Source organism: Mobula birostris, chromosome 26 (genome assembly GCF_030028105.1).
Source record: "Mobula birostris isolate sMobBir1 chromosome 26, sMobBir1.hap1, whole genome shotgun sequence".
In the NCBI taxonomy this organism is placed as follows: Eukaryota; Metazoa; Chordata; class Chondrichthyes; order Myliobatiformes; family Myliobatidae; genus Mobula; species Mobula birostris.
Genome location: NC_092395.1, coordinates 26,809,313 through 26,817,515, shown reverse-complemented (window position 1 = coordinate 26,817,515; position 8,203 = coordinate 26,809,313).

Here is an 8,203-nt window from a genome sequence, read left to right as displayed (position 1 = left end):
AAAATGGATAAAACAGAGCAGGCACATTGACCCCCAAATTCCTCACTCCCCTCCTGCTCAAAAAAATGAGAAAGATCAGGTGAAAAACACAGAATACAAAAAACTATAGGACCGAAAAAGAAGTCTATAGTGCAAGTCCACATCCAAATCACAGAAAACCTGGGTGACATTCTTTGGGCACAGCGGCGGCCTCTCCCCTCTCCAGCAGCAGAGCGATCCTCAGTGATCAAAAGGCAGGCAGCCGGTGCTCACCTTCCACGTTCACCTCGATGTTTCAATCTCCCTCGTCGCAAAATGGAGTCAAACATTAGCTTGTGCCCTGCAGCATACCCACCACAAGGTTCACATATGCTGCCTGTATCCCGGAGACTGCAGAGTGCTCAAGCACCCAAACGATCTCCAAACTTCCACATTCGCCTCGATGTTTCAATCTCCCTCGTCGCTTTAATCAGCAAAATGGAGTCAAACATCGGCCCGCGCTCCACAGCTGTCCCGCGGCCCTCTCGCCATGAGGCTCGGGCATGCTGCCTCTGCCTCCCAGAATCCTCTCGGAGACGGGAGAGCAATGGAACACCCAAATGATCTCCATACAGCAAATCACAGGCTGCAACAGTTCCAGAATCACATCCAAGACAAAAAAAAAACAAATGTAAAAGACATAAAAGAAGTGAAATACATGGTTTCATGATCCATCCAGAAGATATCGACTGAAGGATCATGGTATGCAGGCGCCAGCTTGACCAGTGGGTCATCATCGGGGTGTGAGCTAGATGGGGTACAATTTTCTCCTTTTTCTGGAGATTTTTACACCATGTCTCTACAGATAATGTCCATTTTTAGTCTCCACTAAACTGTAACAAGGCTGGAATTGGTTTGGGTCATACCTGCGCAACATACACCAACACGGAGATTACTTCACTCCTGATGATCATGTTCTTTCCTGTAACTGGAAGATAGTGTACTGTTGCCAAAATCTCGGTTTCTGTTCCACCTTGGCCAAGTGCTCCACCCATTTTATAGGGATACAATGGGTGAAACTTCCCCTGAACAAACAGTGAATCAGTACAGATACACACTGAGAAATCTTTACCCTGATTATACAGTGAGTCAGTACTTTCCCAGTTATGCATTCTTTCAGTGTTAGGATGACTTGCTTTCACTCTAATCTGTGGGTTCTGTCGTGGCCAAATTGGGACAGGCAGATTCTTCAGCAGATGGGGCAGGAAATGTTTGCTGGACAATTGAATAGTTTGGCAGGTGGAGCACCCCTTCCACTACTTAGACTGGCCTGATTGTTCCTGATGAATGTTTCTGAGGTTGGCAATGCCAGGAAATACAACAAATCAGTAGGGATGTCACACTCTGAGAGCATCCGAGAATCTTTTGCTTTTTCCATCCTGTAATCTCTTCCCATAACAGAGCTCAGAATAGGGTATTTTTGAAGTTTGTGCTTGGCCATGCAAACACCATGGTCTGCCCAGCTTGGACCATTGAGTATAGTTCAGGCCACAGTGCTCAAGACATTGGCCAAGCTTATCCTACCAGGGAATTTATAGGATGTTGCAGAGACAGTTTTGATGTTATCTCTCCCATGGCTTGGGGTGCCTACTATCAGTGGTTCATACTTCACAAGCATATAAGAGAGGAGAGGCCAGTGCTACCACAATGACTGTGAGTTGTTTCCAGGTTTGATATCTTAATCTTTAAAGCCCTTTTCCTCAGACAAAGTTTGCACTGACACATTGGAAATGATGATGAGATTCATCAATGATGGGTGTCCTCAATGAATGGTTGCTCTCGGGGTATGGGAAGTGAGTTAAATATTCCAGGCTTTCAACTAACAGGAGGGAGATTGAAAACTTGGCTGAGTGGTGCAATAACAACAGCCTCTCACTCAAGGTCAATAAGACCAAGGAACTGATTGTAGACTTCAGAAGAGGGAAACCAGAGGTCCATGAGCCAGTAATCATCAGAGGAAGAGAGGTGGAGAGAGTCAGTAACTTCAAATTCTTGGGTGTCACTATCGCAGAGGACTTGTCCTGGAGCCACAAAATATTATTGCGAAGAAAGCATGAGTCTTCAGAAGCCTGCGGAGGTTTAACATGACCTCGAGAACCTTGGCAAACTTCTATAGATGTGTGGTGAAAAGTTTGCTGACTGGCTGCATTATGGCCTGGTATGGGAACACCAATGCCTTTGAGTGGAAAATGCTACAAAAGGTAGTGGATTCTGCCCAGTACATCATGGATAAAACCTTCCCAACCATTTAGTACTTCAACATGAAACGTTGCCGTAGAAAAGCAGCATCTATCACTAGTCCTGCCAAAGGGTCTCGGCCCGAAACATCGACTGTACTTTTTTTCCATGGATGCTGCCTGGCCTGCTGAGTTCCTCCAGAACTTTGTGTGTGTTGCATCTATCACCAAAGATCCTCACCACCCAGACCATACTCTTTTCCTGCCGCTGCCATCAGGTAGAAGGTACAGGTGGCTCAGGACTCACACCACCAGGTTCAAGCACAGTTACTACCCCTCAACCATCCAGTTCTTGCAGAAAAGAGGAAAGCTGCGCTCATTTAAGAACTCTGTTATATTGTTATTTCTTGCTTGCTATTTATTTATATCTGCATTTGCACAGTTTCTTTACAGTTTATAGATCCTGATGTTTACAGTTTGCAGTTACTGTTCTATAGATTTGCTAAGTATGCTCGCGGAAAAAGAATCTCAGGGTTGTATGTGGTGACATGTATGTACTCTGAGAATAAATTTAACTTTGAACTTTGAATGGATCTTTATTGCTTAAGGAAGGTGTTGTACAGGAGGGCCAAGTTGGTGAAGTTTTTGGTGATTTATAAGAAAAGCCCATGTTTCATTATACTTCACCCAACAGGTCAATGGTTGGAGTTCAGCCTCCGAATGTGTGCAAGCAAGCACTGTCTCTATTCTTCATATGGATGACTGAAGCACACATCATTCCACTTCAGGAAAATCACATTCCCTGTGCTACTTTTTCTCTCCTGTTTCGCCACCTCTGCATCCCCCCTCACTCCACCATTCGTCACCCAGTATCATTCCCTTCCACACCTGGTTCCACCTGCCCATCATCACCCCCTTCCCCACCTGGTTCCACCTGCCCATCATCACGCCCTTCCACACCTGGTTCCACCTGCCCATCATCACCCCCTTCCCCACCTGGTTCCACCTGCCCATCATCACTCCCTCCCCCACCTGGTTCCACCTGCCCATCATCACCCCCTTCCCCACCTGGTTCCACCTGCCCATCATCACGCCCTTCCACACCTGGTTCCACCTGCCCATCATCACCCCCTTCCCCACCTGGTTCCACCTGCCCATCATCACTCCCTCCCCCACCTGGTTCCACCTGCCCATCATCACGCCCTTCCACACCTGGTTCCACCTGCCCATCATCACCCCCTTCCCCACCTGGTTCCACCTGCCCATCATCACTCCCTCCCCCACCTGGTTCCACCTGCCCATCATCACCCCCTTCCCCACCTGGTTCCACCTGCCCATCATCACCCCCTTTCCCACCTGGCTGCACCTGACCATCATCACTCCCTTCCCCACCTGGTTACATCTGCCCATCATCACTCCCTTCCACACCTGGTTCCAACATCTGCAGCCGCTTGTTTCCACTTATCACCTTTCAGCCTCTGTCTCCACCACCCTCCCCACCCCCCATCCCGCTACCTCATTGCTCAAGAATCCACAGTCATTATCATCAGTAAGTTCCTCTACCTTCTGCGCTCTCTCCACTCGTCAGCTCTTCTTTAGAATACAAATTTTCTAATGAACCTGGGCCTTCAACTGCCCTTAGATCTGCTTCTTTTCTCTTGAGCTGAGGTGGCCTTTTCTAACCCTAATCATCACACAAATGCAACCCCCAACCTCAGCCCCAACCAACTACACATACACATCCACATACCAACGCCCAAAATGCCAACATATCTCAGGCATAGGTGACTTTACCCTCTTCCTTGCTCTCCCACAAACCTTGACCCCTTTCCCCCATCTCTGAATCTCATCTCCTTCAACATCCCCCTCATCCTCTAACTTCCTTCAAGCTTCCCTCAGATCCCCTTCCTATCTCTATGCAACCCCTTGTGTTATCTCGCACCTTTTTGCTTGTTCCCTTCCCGACTCCAGGTACCCAATCCTCTTCTCTCTTTCTCCACTCCCCACACATTAACCTGTCTTAACTGGAACTCTTAAGGGATGAGTTCCATTGTGGTGAAGCTGGTGGTGCTTCTGAGAGGTGGTAAGTTTGTGGTTCTCAATCACAGGTTATCTTCTCCACTGGTCTTCTGAGCTGGGATTCCTATTTTCCAGAGCTGAGGTGCATCAGACACTGCATTACTCTCAGTCCCCTGGACTGGGGTGCTGGGCTTCTCTCCTTCCATCACGGGCCCTTGATGGAACCTTTAACTCTTCTTTGCATCCTTTTTGTTTTCTGTTCCTATGTAAGATGAGAGTTGGATTACTTTTATCTGCAGCGGATCCAGCATGAAATGAGGATCTGTTGCATCCTTGTTCTTGGAGAAACATGGCTCCAGGACATCATGACATGCACCATCAATCTTCAGGCCATGCCTCTTAGGGACTATTATTTTTGTGACCGCATGTGCTATCATAACTATACAGTACTGTGCAGAAGTCTTGGATATATATATAGACATATCCAGCATTGAGACACCAGACTAGGTCATTTGATTCCAAGCAATTGGTTTATTGATTATTGCAGAATGTCTCTCTGGTGCTTCCTGGTCCTTCCCCTCTCCCTTCTCCTTTTCCCAACCATGATTCTCCTCTCCCTGCCTCCTTCCCACCCTCAGTCCACAATGAAGATCTATATCAGAATCAGGTTTACATATATCACATACAGTGCCTAGAAAATGTATTTCCCGTCCCTGAAAGTTTTCATGTTTTATTGTTCTACAACATTGAATCACAGTGGATTTATTTTGGCTTTTTTTGACGCTGATCAACAGAAAAAGACTTTTTCATGTCAAAGTGAAAACAGATTTTTAGAAATTGATCTAAATTAATTAAAAATATAAAACACAAAATAATTGATTTGCTCCCTTTAATATAACACACCAAATACTTTATACTTTATTGTCACCAAACAATTGATACTAGAGCGTACAATCATTACAGCGATATTTGATTTATCATTGGTGCAGCCAATTGGTTTCAGAATTCTCTTAATTAGTTAAGTGGAGATCACCTGTGTGCAGTCAAGGTGTTTCAAATGATTGTAGTAAAAATACACCTGTATCTGGAAGGTCCAACTGCTGGTGAGTCAGTATCCTGGCAAAAACTACACCATGAAGACAAAAGAACACTCCAAGCAACTCTGCGAAAAGATTATTGAAAAGCACAAGTTAGGAGATGGATACAAGAACATTTCCAAGTCACTGAATATCCCTTGGAGTGCAGTTAAGTCAAACATCAAGAAATGGAAAAGAATATGGCATAGCTGTAGGTCTGCCTAGAGCAGGCTGTCCTCAAAAGCTGAGTGACTGTGGAAGAAAGGGACTAGTGAGGGAGGCCACCAAGAGACCCATGACAACTCTGGGGAGTTACAAGCTTCAGGGACTGAGGTGGGAGAGACTAAACACACAACTGTTTCCCGGGTGCTTCACCAGTCGCAGCTTCATGGGAGAGTGACAAAGAGAAAGCCACTGTTGAAATCTCGACTAGAGTTTGCCAGAAGGTATGTGGGAGGCTCTGAAGTCAGCTGGAATAGTCTGAGGAAACCAAAATTGAGCTTTTTGGCCATCAGACTAAATGCTATGTTTGGCATAAGCCAAACACTGCACATCATCAAAACACACCACCCCTACCACGAAGCGTGGTGGCTGCATCATGCTATGGGGATGCTTCACTGCAGCAGGCCCTGGAAGGCTTGTGAAGGTAGAGTTTTTTTGCACTACCTTACTTTCCATTTTTATATTTTCTATTTATGATTTATAATTTAAATTTTTAATATTTACTATTGATTTGTAATCCAAGGAGCGGGAAGTGCAGAATCAAATATCGCTGTGATGATTGTACGTTCTAGTATCAATTGTTTGGTGACAATAAAGTATAAAGAATGTAGCTGCCATTTCCTTTGATTGGAAAGAAAGAGGGCAGGAGGATGGAAGCCCCTTTTGGATACAATTTTGGCATTACTTTGATCTGAACTCTTGGTTGTCCTGATCTCAAGGAGGTTATTAATGTTGATCAAAAACACAAGAAATTTTGCAGATGCTGTAATCCAAAACAACACACACAAAACCCTGGAGGAACTCAGCAGTTCAGGCAGCATCTATGGAAATGAATAAGCATTTGCAGTTTCAGGCCAAGACACTTCATCAGGACTGGAAAGGAAAGGGGAAGATGCCAGAATAAAAAGGTGGGGAGAGAGGAAGAAGGATGGCTGGAAGGTGATAGGTGAAGCCAGGTGGGTGGGAAAGATAAAGGGCTGGAGAGGAAGGAATCTGATAGGAGAGGAAAATAGACTATAGAGAAAGGGAAGGAGGAGGTCCACCAGGGGGAAGTGATAGGCAGGTGAGCAAAGGTAAGAGGCCAGAGAGGGGATCAGAAGAAGAGCGGAAGCAGAGGGAAATTTTTTTTACCGGAAGGAGAAATCAATATTCATGTCATCAGGTTGGAGGCTACCCAGATAGAATATAAGATGTTGCTCCTCCATCCTGTGGGTGGCCTCATCATGGCATAAGAGGAAGCTATGGATGGGCTGGGAATGGGAATCAGAATTAAAATGTTTGGACACCAGGAAGTTCTGCTTTAGGCGGGTGGAGTGGACGTGCTCGACAAAGCAGTTCCCCCAGTTTAAAACAGGTCTCACCAAGGTAGAGGAGGCCCCATCAGAAGTGCCATACACAATAGATGACTCCAGAAGATTTGCAGGTGAAGTATTAATGTTGATGCAGTTTCCTGCTCCCTTGCCCTACCTGAAAAGGTCGGGACACTTTACTTGGAGTTACACTGATTGACTCAAAAATTGCTGAATTAGCAACTCCCCTAACTTCACTATCTGCTCAACAGAGTTCTAAGTTGATATTGTGGATATTGGGAAGGTTAAGTAGCAAGATACCAGCACCTTCATGCTCCATCATGTCAAAAAAAAAATACGTGCAAAAAGCTGTAGGTAACATGGGCCTTTGTGTATGTTCTTTATCTTGTTTTGATAAGAACAATCATACCACAATTCACACCTTGTACTGAATCTGATCAAATGTTGCACTGACCAAATCTTTGAGTTGGACCCTGTTCTGCAGTATTGTTTTAATTTTGTCTCAGCTAAAAGGAAAACTAAGAAAAGTAGTTTTGGCCCAAATGCCCATTTCTGGTGAGACAGAGATTCACCTACACTTTCTCAAATCTGCTGTTCTGCATTTGGTGCTCAGAATGCACTTCCTCCACACTGGAAAGGCCATCTGGAAACTAGGGTGACTGTTTTGCAGGCACGTGTGATCCGTTTGCAGTGGTCATTTTGAGCTTCTAGTTGTGATTCTCCTTCCCATTCGCACACTTACCTGTCCTCGGCTTTCTCCACCGCCGCAGTGAGGCCAAATGCAAACCAGAAGTCACAATTTATATACACAAACACGAGGAAATCTGCAGATGCTGGAAATTCAAGCAACACACACAAAAAGGTGCTGGTGAATGCAACAGGCCAGGCAGCATCTCTAGGAAGAGGTACAGTCGACGTTTCAGGCCGAGATGTCGACTGTACCTCTTCCTATATATGCTGCCTGGCCTGCTGCGTCCACCAGCATTTTTTGTGTGTGTTGACACAAATTTAGATTATGAAGACATGCAGTCCTCTTTTATTGTCATTTAGTAATGCATGCATTAAGAAATGATACAATATTTCCTCCGGTGTGATATCACAGAAACACAGGACAGACCAAGACTGAAAAAACTTTAACAAAACCACATAATTATAACATATAGTTACAACATTGCAACAATACCATAACTTGATGAAGAAGTCCATGAGCGCAGTAAAAATTTCAAAGTCTCTCAAATGTCCCACATCTCACACAGACGGGAGAAGGAAGAAAAACTCTCCCTGTCATGCCGACCACAGTTCAACTCTGAGTCGTCCGAAAACTTCAAACCTCCGATCAGCTCTCCAACACCGAGTACCGTGCGCCATCTCTGTCCAAACG